Source organism: Cynocephalus volans, chromosome 15, assembly GCF_027409185.1.
Source record: "Cynocephalus volans isolate mCynVol1 chromosome 15, mCynVol1.pri, whole genome shotgun sequence".
NCBI lineage: Eukaryota > Metazoa > Chordata > Mammalia > Dermoptera > Cynocephalidae > Cynocephalus > Cynocephalus volans.
Genome location: NC_084474.1, coordinates 56,267,455 through 56,279,740, shown reverse-complemented (window position 1 = coordinate 56,279,740; position 12,286 = coordinate 56,267,455). Strand labels below are relative to the sequence as shown.

Below are 12,286 nucleotides of genomic sequence, written 5' to 3'. Positions count from 1 at the left end.
CTAAATGCCTTCCAACTACTTCAATGTCTCCTCAGAAACATAAGCATATTATATGCAGATCTCTGGGTTCTGTGAGATCTCTACCAAATGGTTTCATGGCTTTAATTCAGTAACAACATCTTTGTATTATCTGTAAAATAGGGAAAACACAATTGTGGCAGAGATGCTATATGCCTGTCTGTTTCATTTTCCTCTTGAGCACAAAGGAGGACTACATTTTCCACTTTACTTGTAGCTAGGTGTAGCCATGTGACTAGTCCTGGCCAATGCAATTTGAGTACAACAATGTACGCCCTTTCAAGGACTGGCCCCTAAATCATCCCTTCAAACATCCTTCAAGCTTTCTCTTCACTCAACAGCTGGCTAAATGTAGTAAACCCAGTGGTTGACTCCAAGTAGACCTCAGTGGATAGGAGTCAAAAGATGGAAACAATCTGAATATCTAAAATATCCACATGGTTCTGTGTGAGAAATAATTTTTTGTGTTCCACCATGAGACTTTGGGTTGTCTGTTTCCAACATAATTACCTATCTTACCTAACTCAGAATTGGGAGATAAAATGAGGTAATAAAATTTAGAGTAGTTTGGGGGGAAAAGTTTTCAAAATGCTATACAAACATGGGCTAATGATAGAGTATATTTTATTGAGAGAGTAAACCATAGAGTAAAGCAATATACCTTGGGTTCAAATTCAGCCTGAAACTTATATTAGCTAGTTGTGTGACACTGGATTAAGTTACTAAGACTCAGTTTCTTCAACTGTGAAGCAGAAATATTAATAGTACCATAGATTATTATGAAGATTAAATAACATATAAAGAATTCAGCATAGGGTGTGGCACATATTATTCACTTGATAAATATTAGCTATAACTATTATAAATATCTGAGAGCAGTGTAAATTTTACCAGATAAAACTGTCAGAAGGATTACTACACATAAAATTATTTGAAACAAATTATTGTCTCTGAAATGGCTTTTCTAATTTAATGAGAATAGTTGGCCACTTGGAAGTTTAAAATATATTATACTACAGAAATTTCTCAAACCTAAATATAAATAACATTTCCAGTTTTCTTTTCTTTTTTTTTTTTTAAAGATGACCGGTAAGGGGATCTTAACCCTTGACTCAGTGTTGTCAGCACCACGCTCACCCAATAAGCTAACCGGCCATCCCTACATGGGATCTGAACCCGTGGCTTTGGTGTTATCAGCACCACACTCTCCCGAGTGAGCCATGGGCCGGCCTAGTTTCCAGTTTTCTTATGTTTATATAGCTACAAACCTAACTCTAGTGGTTTTTCTCATATCAGAAATGGAATAAATATTTTCAATTCAACCACTTACAAATGAGTGAGATGGAGATAATTTAACAGATCATTAGTGTGGACAGTTTCTTGAAAGTTTTTTGGAAAGTGAATGCTTATCCAAATCAGGATATACTACCTTGAGTTCTATCTTTGACAGTTTCTATGATCTCCAAGAAATGGAAACTAAAAGTTCAGAATAAACTATTCCCATATGCCATGAAGCCTCCTAAAAGAGATATTTTTTAAGCAGCTTCACAAACACTCACCTGAAACATTTACCTATTTCAGCATATTCTTGATTGGAAGGTAGAACAGAATGTGCTTTGTGGTTTTAATAATACTCATTACAAATAATACTCATTACTCAATCCATTACAAAAAGCAAGCTGCTGCAGAAAGGAAAAAACATTATTCATTCCATTTTCCCAATTAATAAAAGATTAAAAACATTTTGCCTGGCTCATTCCAGTCCTCTTTGATAAGAAGGGCAAACAATACACCATTAGGGAAATGGTATATAAGGCAAAGTACAAAATGCTGGGTATGATCATGTGCCCAGGGGTATGTAAATTTTTAAATAGATTTTTTAAAAAAGATATCTAACTGTCAAAAATTTACCTCAACTGGTTAAAATACACATCGCAGTAGATCAACAGAAGGTAAACACTAACCTAGTGTGAGAGCTTAGCCAGGTCTGTATACTTTTTAAAATTTCAATTTCCTTATTTGAAAGCTAACGTGATTCAGACCAGATAATGTCTAAGATCCCATAGTTGTAACAGACTGTGATTCTACCATACAAATATACTGACAGTTTTAATACAAAGAACACTCTAGGGTTAAAAGTGGGTAATTAAGATTTTCTGGGATAAACAATTTCTTAAATTTTTATTTTGATCTTTTAAAATGTCTCCAAATTCTTTCAAGTTTAGTACACTTTTCTGGCTTAGTAAATTCAGTGGAATGGATATAATCTTTGCAAATAGAATTTCACCTAGTTTCATGATTAATCTGAGTAATTCTACCATTTGGATAATTATAAGTGCTAAGTATTTAAACTAATTTTGTCCTAACCAATTTTTCAAGAAGTTTCTCCTACCACCCCCATATAAATTATTGATAATAGCAGCATCCCACCTCTCCAACTTTAGAAGCTCATCTGCCTCTTTCTCCTCAAGAACACAATGAGCAAGGGGGTAAGACCCTTGATTAGCTAAATCATTGTATGTGTGTAATTTCATGATATATACATATAAGGAAGTAGAGTACAGACTAGAAGAGGTGCTTGGTAGAGGTCTTGGAAGCTATTGTTAAATTTTTCTTCAAATTACAAAGTCATTCTAAGAACACCTCTTGGGAAACAAAAGGCACAATAAGCAAAATGTGTCTATTTTCCTTTGTATACACAGCATTCATATTAGCTTCTCTCTAAACAACCCCCCCCCCCCAAATGAGATAAAAACTCAAACACAAAGAAAATAGTAATTTTATAAAGGGAAGAAAACAAGTAGAAGAATATTTTCTAAAGTAAACAGAAGAGTCTAGAATTACACAGCAGGTAAACAATCATAAAAGTTTATCATTGTTATGGTTTTCTCATTGAGAATTCAAAAGAAACAAAACTAGTTTAATTCTAAAACATACTATTAAATTAAATATATTAGATATTTAAGTATTGATTCCTGGGAGGCATCAATCTAAAGACCAATTTGAAAAAGCAGCCATCAAGAGACAGAATGAGTCTCTTAAATAAGTCATGGAGACACAGAGTGAAAAGGCTACAAACCCTGGAACTATTTCACAACACTAATCATGCACACATACATCCGCTCGAATACCCACTCACCCTGAGAAGACTGCACCAACTTTATTTGGCTGTGGAACCTATCCTTCCAGTGACACTAGTATTCTAATCTAACCTCTACATTTTAAATGTGAGAAAACTGAAATCTAGAGCTACTCGGTCAACATATCACCACTAGCCACATGAGGCTATTTAAATATAACTGAATTAAATTTAAATTTAAATTTCAGTTCCTCAGCTGTACTAGTCACATTTCAAATGCTTTGTAGCCATATGTGGCTACTGGCTACCATACTGGACAGCACAGGTCTGGAACAATTCCTTCATCACAAAAAGTTCTACTGGACAACACTGGTCTAGAGATTGTGATTTACCCAAAGAGCTGAGGTGGCACAGCAAAAGTCTCAATGCTCTTTCTACTATCTTACTTCCTAGTTTAGGCCTTTATTAACACTTGGTGTCTGAGTTATCACATTAGCCTCTCTGTTAAGGTCTGCTTACAAATTTCCATCTGTTTTCCACAGATAAAGTATAAATTTCAAACTTCACATGCCATCCAAAGCCCTCCACAGTCTAACCTTAGTCTCTCAATGTTTTCCTACATAAAAATCCCACATTCTAGTCAATTGACTTATTTGTTAAATATCTTAACAAAACATACATACTTTCAACTCCGTCAGTTTTCTTATGCCTTTGTCTCTGCCTGGAATACTCTTTTCATCTTCTGTGCTAATATAAAGTCCTACTCTTCTTTCAAGGCCCAACACCTATTTCCACAAATCATTCTAGATCAGTAATTATGAATAAACACTACTAAAAATTGCTCATGCTTTTATAGAGAAGTTCACGATATTCTAAAAACTTCGTCTAAATAATTTAATGTGATTCTTTGCTAGAGGGTAGGGAAAAAAGTTAAGCAGAGTAAAGGAGATCAGGAGTGTGTGTGGTGCTGATTACAATTTTAAACAAGGTGATCAGAGTCTCAGTGAAAAGGTGTCATTTAAGCAAAGACTTGAAGCAGGTAAAGGAGTTAGCTATGTGGAAACCTGGGGGAACAGCACCCAATGCAGAGAGAAAAAGGGCCCTAAGGGAGGAATGTACCTGGTATGTTCAAGAAATAGCTAGGCCAGAATGTGGCCAAAGGTAAATGAACAGGGCAAACAATATATGAGATAGGTCAGAATGTAATGGCGCCAGGTAGTATGGGGTCATAGGCCACTGTAAGGACTTTGGTTTTTAAGTGAGGTGGGGAAACTTAGGGGGTTTTTAAACAGATGGAGATAGTTAAGAATCTGCATAGTTTAAAATGATCATTCTGGTGTTAAGACTAGATGAGGCGTGCGAGGGTGGTAGATGAAGGACAGTTTGAAGACTACTGCAATCATCAAGGAGAGAGATGATGATGGCTCATCAATAGAAGTGCTGAGGATATGTTTTGTTTCCTGATGAACTGCAAGAGAACTTTGGCTTGATTAACCAGAAGGATGAAACTGCTATCAACTGAAATGAGGAAGGCTGTGAAAAGTTTTAGGGAGAAGCCAAGACCAGGATTTCGTTTTTAGGCATTTAAATTTCAGATATCTTACAAAATGTGGAGATGTACATCTAAATACCTGTTTGTCAAGCCTGTAATTTGGGGAAAAAGTCTGGCCTAGAGATGTAAATTTGGGAGTAGTTGTTATACTGTCTGTAAAAATCATAAGCACAGATGAAATCACCAAGAGAGTAAATATAAGAAAGTTAGGGACTAAGCCCTGTAGCATTCCAAATTAGTATGTAAGATGAACAGGAGAATCCAGTAAAGGAAACAGAAAAGGTGGGAAGAGGAACTTTTAGGAATTGCACCTTAAGAGGACAAAACTTGTTAGCTTATCCCTATCAATGTTTTACTCATCCCCGTCCCCCAAATATCAACTACATCTTAAAAAGAGCAAAGAAGGGGTAAGTTGGGAGAGATAGGAAAGAAATGACATAAGCAAAAATAAATCTTACAGGATATTTAAGCCTGTTGAGACTGCAGGGTATTAAGGAACTTCCTCTGATATTTCTTTCTTTTCTTTTTTTTTTAAAGATGACTAGTAAGGGGACCTTAACCCTTGGCTTGGTGTTCTCAGCACCACGTTCAACCAGTGAGCTAAATGGCCATCTCTATATAGGATCAGAACCCATGGCCTTGGTGTTATCAGCACCGCACTCTCCGGAGAGAGCCACGGGCCGGCCCCTTCCTCTGATATTTCTAAGAAAGAGAATTCTAAAGGAAGGACTGTCCGGTCTCTTATACAAGTTGCAATGCATGATGATAAAACAGAGATATGCACAGATCTTTAGTTTACTGAAGACTTTTCACTGTATATTAATTTCCTGTGGCTGCTGTAACAAACTGGATGGCTTAAGACAACAGAATTTAATTCTCTCATAGTTCTAGAGGCTAGAGGTCCAAAATCAAGTAGTGCTAAAGCTCCCTTCTTGGGGCTCTAGGGGAGAATCTGTTCTTTGCTTATTCCGGTTTTTGGTGACTAGAAGCATTTCTTGGCTTGTGTCCACATCACTCCATGGCCACATTGGCTGCCTCCTCCTCTTCTGTGTGTCTTCACTGTACTTTCCCTTATAAGGACACTTGTCACTGGATTTTGAGGCTACCTGGATAATTTAGGATGATCTGATCTCAAGATTCTTAATTACATCTGCAAAGACCCTTTTTCCAAATAGGGTGATATTTACAGGTTCTGGGGATTAGGATGTGAACATATCTTTTTGGGGGCTACTATTTAACCTACTACAACACGGTTCCAAAAATTTTTGCTAAAGACTTCAGTAAGGCTATTTCATGTTTATCTGTAATAAAACATTGTTTATTTTAAAAGTAAAAGGTATGGTTATAAGGAGACATCTATTTGATTTGGCTATATATACAACCAGAAGTCTCTCAGCTGCTTACTAGGTAACTACTGCCACTCTTGGTTTGGATAAAAGAATTAATCATTATGCTTTCTATACATCACATACCCTGAATGACAGGCTTTTCTAAATGGTTACTTTTATTTTTCCACTTACCTACTCACTACTTACCAGTTCCCACCCTCCCTTCCAAAGCACCTTATTTCATGACTTTGATTTAAGGATGCCTCTATAAGAAGTCCCAGATATTTGTAGAAACAAAAACTGAAGGACAGATTAGTTCAGGCAATATTTAAACAGATTAGACGTTTAAAATCTGGTGCTCAACCCAATCTAGTCACTTCTGATTCTATACGTTACAAGAGTATCTTGTATTGATTTACTCATTATAACTGATTCCAACATGGGAGGTAATAGGTCACTCCATATCCAGTAGTCTCAAGAGGACTGCTTTTGTTTTCATACTGAGCCTCCACGACAAGTTAATGAATAATAATGAAAAGACCTCTTTTGTAATAGCCTTGAGTTCAGAGTGTTTCAAAGACATAATTAATATATACCAATCCAATGAAACACATGATAGCACATTCTCCCTCCTTTTATAGCCAGAAAAAGAAAACATAGCACAAAGTCATTTTTGGGAAGATGTAAAACCAAAAGCAGAAGACAGGTACCCTAATTTTCAATCTAACTCAATAATTCTAATTCAATGGCATATGGAATTCTGTACTTGGCATCAAAACACATGCCAATCAGTTAGAAAAAGACTAGCAAAAAGTCTATCAAAAAGACAAAGAATTTCTGTAAAAAGGAATATGTCACACAAAATGCCCCTACAGCTATGCTGTCCAGTATGAATAAAAGAATGTAAAGTCACTCATTAGTACATGTTGAAATGATAATATTTTGGATTATGTTGGGTTAAATAAAATATGTTATGAAAATTAATTTCACCTGTTTCTTTTCATTTTTTTAATGTGGCACTAGAAAATCTTAAATTACGATTGTGACTCACATTGTTTCTATTGGACAGCACTGCTATAGAGAAAGTTATGAAATACAATAGCTACCTTATATCATAGATACTTTATTTGGTTAGCAAATACTCATTCAACACCTATTATTGCCAGGCTTTATGCTAAGTGCTGAGACCTTAAGAGTGAAGAAAGAGAATGGTCCCTGCCATCACTATGTGCATTATCTACTGCACATTTCACACACATTAGCTCATCTGCGATCACACGTAAGAATAATTAGAATACTTTACCATTTGAGGGAGCAAATGCAAATACTTGACTCAGAAATTACAAACTATAAATCAATACATTCATACTAATGACCACCTATTTTTGTGACACATTATTTATATTACTATGCTATGTAATATTTATCTGGAAGCTTAATACTATCACACTGCCTATAGCTTCTCCTTGTCTTGCTGCTTTCCTCTACCTAGTCTGCTCCCTCTTCACGGCTCACCACCACAAAAGTGTCTCTTCAACTAGTAACCTGCCTGCTATTCACATTTTAACAGCACTATTTTTACTCTCAAGGATCTCCAGAGTAGGGCAGACGTTGAAAACATTAAGAGTACATAATATTAAGGGGCCAGCTCCAGTTTTTTGGACCAAAGACTAAGTTTTGAAGTTTCTTTTGGGCTTAAACAAACTAGGGTGATTACTTAGCAAGATTTTGCTTCATAATTCAACACACAAATTTATTTGAAAGCTAAAAAAACTCATCAGTTCTGTCCTGTTGAGACCTTCACATAACGAAATATTCCCAAAGAGGACCTCTAAAACAAATTAACAAGTAGTAATTCTCTAGCAATTGACTTTTAAAATAAAAATAGATAACATTAAGAGGCAAGATTATATAATGGTTTTAATGCTTATGGCATAGCTTTCAGAAAAATGTCACCAATAAAAATAATTCTTCAGGTGTTATTGGCAGTCACATAAAGAGCAATATGAGCAAAAACTACTGTATCAAAATGTGCTAATTTTTCCACTTTATTACAGAAAGTATCACTAACATATGACAGCTATTGAGAAACAAATGAAATATCCAACTTTTAAAAATGTTAAAAAATTTTTTTTATTGAATCATAATTGATTATACATATTTTGGGGATTCAGTGTTGACATATGTTGATCAAAGCAACATTACGAGTATATATATTGCTACAAACTGTACTTATTCTTTATGCCCCTTGTTCAATCTCTTCCCATCCTCTTCCTCCCCCTTCCCACCACTGATAACCCTAGATTTCTCTCCCTCTGAAAGAATAATGGTTACTCTGTTGATTTGTTGCCTAGATGCTCTATCCAATGCTGAGAAGTGTTCAGGTCCCCCAACATTACCAGAGAGCAGATGCTTCTTCTGTCACTCGACACCCAAAATGAGTTCACTTTTTTGGTTGAAATCGACCACAATTTGAAATACAGATATGTTTATTAAAGGAATATTTATTATCCCTTCGTCTTTAGTTGTGCAGGTGTCATTGTGCACATGTTGTTTAGATGTTATGCATTTTCTGTCAGCCAAAGAACTGACATCTTATGACTTAAAAAAAGAGAATAAAAATAATTATTCCTGGTTGGAAAAAAAAAATTGCCTGAGTAAGGAAAATTTAGTTATTTTCTATAAGTAATCAGATTAATATTTTGCTAAACAGGAATTAAACTAACGCTCTTAAGCTGAAGTACTCTGTACACGTCCTTTCAATCATTAAACTACTACTTTGCTATGATGTGCTAGTTTGCCAAATACAACGCAATATGCAATCAAATATAAATTTAGAAATTCAACTTTACTTTGGCTTTCAGCCCAAGAAGGCCCAATTTTTATCTGGGCCTCAATGATAAAAAACAATAAAAGGACATAAGCTTAGTCAGTATCAAACCAGTCTGCATTTGACAATCAATTGTCACTGTTAGTAGCATCCAAAAAAACAATTCTCTAAGATTTCCTATATAATCTGAGTGGAGAGGATATAATTGAGTGATTTAGATGTAAATGCAACAAAATTTATCTCCAGCTTACTCTATGCCCAGCACTTGACTAGGGACTTTTACATGTTATCACAAATATTTTGCCTTTTTCTCCCTTTTGGAAATTTCAGAAAATTACATTTCTCAATCCTCAATGCCCTCCAGATTAAACAAAAAGAAAAAGAAAAAAAAAGGCAGGGCGAGGGAGAAATGATTAGAACCCAAAGAATTTCAGTGATACATCTAATTGTTTAAAATAAGAAGCTGTCATAACATACAAGAGATTCTTTCAAATGTTAAAAAAAGTTTACCTCAAATTAACCATATTTAATTCCATCTAACAACTCCATAACAAATAGTATCTTTCAATCTGATCCCATTTAAGAGAGGTGACCCCAAGTGTCTTATATTCACAATTGCAAAAATATTGCTTATGACTTCACCTATGTTCAAATTTGGAAAGTGCATTTACTTTCCACTAAGATGCTCATCTTAGTGCCTCTCATATGTTAGGTAGAAAATAATATGATTTAGTCAAGTAGAAAGGCACCAAAAATTTAACAAAGCACCACCATTATTTAAAAAATATATTCCAACACTGGTTGGTTGGCAGAAAAATGGACAGTCCTTTAATGATCAACAGAGGAACTCCCCAGATGAGACAATATTTCAAGCAGCTACTCGGATAGTAACTATCCGGTTATATTTCAACTCCTGAAATAAAGTTGCAGTTTTAGAAATTAATCTTACTGGAGTCTTCCCTGAAGCCTGAGATATTTAAAAAATACACTAACGTTAGTTGCCAAATGTAATTTTTTCCTCAGAAAGACACCTTGCAATGATATTAAAATATTTTCCATGGACACATGAAAACTTAACTACCAACTTTAACTACCTTAAAGCCAATGGATTAGAACATGTATATTAGAAAACTGTATATTTAAAAAGTGGGTTTTATTGTTTTGCATTTGTTTTATTAAGTCCCAACACGTCATTCTAAATCCTTACTATGGAACTGCATGTAGCAAGGAAAGAACACTTGAAAATAAGATCATCGCCATTTACTAAACAGAGAGAATCATTTACATTTTAATTCAACTCAGACAGTTCAGTGTTAAAGAAGAATAAACATAAACAGGCAAATATAATGGCCTTAATTATAAACAGAAGTGGTAAGATATGCTTTAAACTGGTTAATGGCAAAACTGAAAATAAAACTTAGGCATATCGTCAGACTTCATACAACCAAATGGCTCAACGAATCTAGGTTAAAATAAGAAAACAAACAAACAATAAAAAGACAGCCATGTTCTTACTGAAAATGTGCTGTGCAATGGAAAGGAAAACTCACAAACACTTTAAGGCAACCGATCAAGGGAAAGGATTGCTTTATGCCTCTACTGTTTACTAACATTTAAAACTAGCATTTCCAGCCGGCACTGAGGTTTGAAAATTGCCCTTAACGTCGTCCTTTCCAACATCAACCTAACAGAGAACATTCTGCAATATTTCGAATAGTAAATATTAAACAGAATAAAGCATCTTTCGTACATTTCAAACCTCCAAGGGCCAATGGGAAAAAATTAAACCTTTCTCTCTCCCATATACAGCCTTATCCACTCTTCCCTGTTTTATTTACTGCCCTTGTCGCGGGGTTAATGAACCCTAAACTTCTTTTTCTTCCCATTAATGGAAAAGGGGGAAAAAGAGAAACGGCAGAATGGAACCCAGATGACTGGAAAAACTGGAAATTAAAAGTAGTGGCATTACTTCCCGGGCGAGGGTGGGAACACCCTGAAGGTTTAGCATGGAGACAATCCCGGAAGACCCCTATTGACGCATATTTTATGCCAAGACTACACCATTTTTTCGTGTAATTTCTGCTTTTAAAGGGGATGATAGCTCCCCCGGATAAACCTTCCCTGATATCTGGCTCCCCTTCCCCAGGGCCCCAGGCAGCAAGGGTTGGGGGGCGAAATCCCCAGCTCCGAATTTGCAGCGAGGCCCGGAAATCGGTCCAGTAAGAGCCGATTTCACCCGTCAGGAATGCGCTCCGCCCCCGCCGCCTCCCCACCGCAGCCGCCCGGAGGTCTCGCCCGCTTCAGGGGCCCCTGGAGTGCTCGAAGGGAGCGCCGCCTCCGCCCGTCACAATATTGCCGGGACCGGCGCCGGCTCCACAAATACCCGGGCCAGGAGGACTGCGCCCGGGGCGGATCCCACGCTGCGCCCCCGCCCGCGCGGCCCAGGGGGCGCCCGACAGGGCAGGGGACCGGGAACCAGCTCGAGACCTAACCCCCGCAGCCCCACCGGCAGTCCCCAGCCCCGACCCCGCGCTGGGCACGGCAAGCCGGCGCCTTACCCGCGGGACTTCCGAATCCATTTCCGTCCCGGGGAGGGGCGCTAGGGCAGCGGCCGGGCCAGAGCGCCTCAGGTCAGAAACGGGAGCCGCCCCTACCCTCCAGCTCCCGGGCGCAACCTCCTCCGGTGCCCGCCGGTATCTAACTCCTCAGAGCGGCGGCGGCGGCGCAGGGGTGCAGGAGAACAGGCCCATCGCCCGACAGCGGCGACAGAAACTGGAGGAAGTACGGGGGAGGGTCCCTCAGACTCGCGGAGGCGCCTCTCAGCTGGGGCGGGGGAAAAGAAGGGGAGGGGTCCCAACGGCCACTTTTCCGAACTCCTCCGCAGTTCCGGCTAGACGGCTGCTCCCGGGAACCAGCACCGCAACTGCCATTCTCCCCCGCCCTCAGCCCCCGCTTTCCCCGCCTCCTCCTGCTCCCCGCCCCGGGCCGCCGGCCCCGCCCCGCCGCACGCGTGCTGTGCGTCATGGCGTCACGCCCACGGGGCTCGCCGCGGGCGGCTCTGGGACGGGGTCGTTCGCTTGCGCACGTTCTCCCGGCGCCCGCGCAGGAGCGCCCAAGGTGCCGGTGTCCCGGGCGGGGCCGTCAGCTGCCCCTCCCTCCCGCAGGGCTTGGCCGGAAGCGGGCTGGGCTGTGGGGCAGGTGTTTCCCCGCCCAGAGAGCGTGGCCTAGGACAGGTCAGGATGGCTGCAGCTGCACCGAGGAGAAGGGGATGCCACCTTCAGGACCCCGGCTCTTGGCATTTCGCACAGCCTTATTCATTCCTTTGTGTTCTCAGGGCTCACCTGCTTGATTGGCAGCCCCAGGGAGAGTAGGGCCGGGATATTGCAGCTCTTGTCCCTGTCGGCGAGGGAATGTGCTGTCCGGAGAGCTGCAGCACGCTGTACGGCTTGTAGTTTTATGGACCTCAAGTCTTCGCACAG

At 39.1% G+C, this 12,286-nt stretch overlaps 1 protein-coding gene across 1 annotated transcript in view; it reads right to left on the bottom strand.

Annotated features, from left to right (window-relative positions):
* RNF19A (ring finger protein 19A, RBR E3 ubiquitin protein ligase) overlaps positions 1-11,749 on the bottom strand; it is a 68,928-nt gene extending 57,179 nt beyond the window's left edge. Inside the window, exon 1 of the mRNA XM_063079823.1 lies at positions 11,366-11,749. The gene's annotated coding sequence lies outside the window, so the exon portion shown is untranslated. The remainder of the gene's footprint in view (positions 1-11,365) is intronic.
* Between the last annotated feature and the right edge of the window lie 537 nt (positions 11,750-12,286).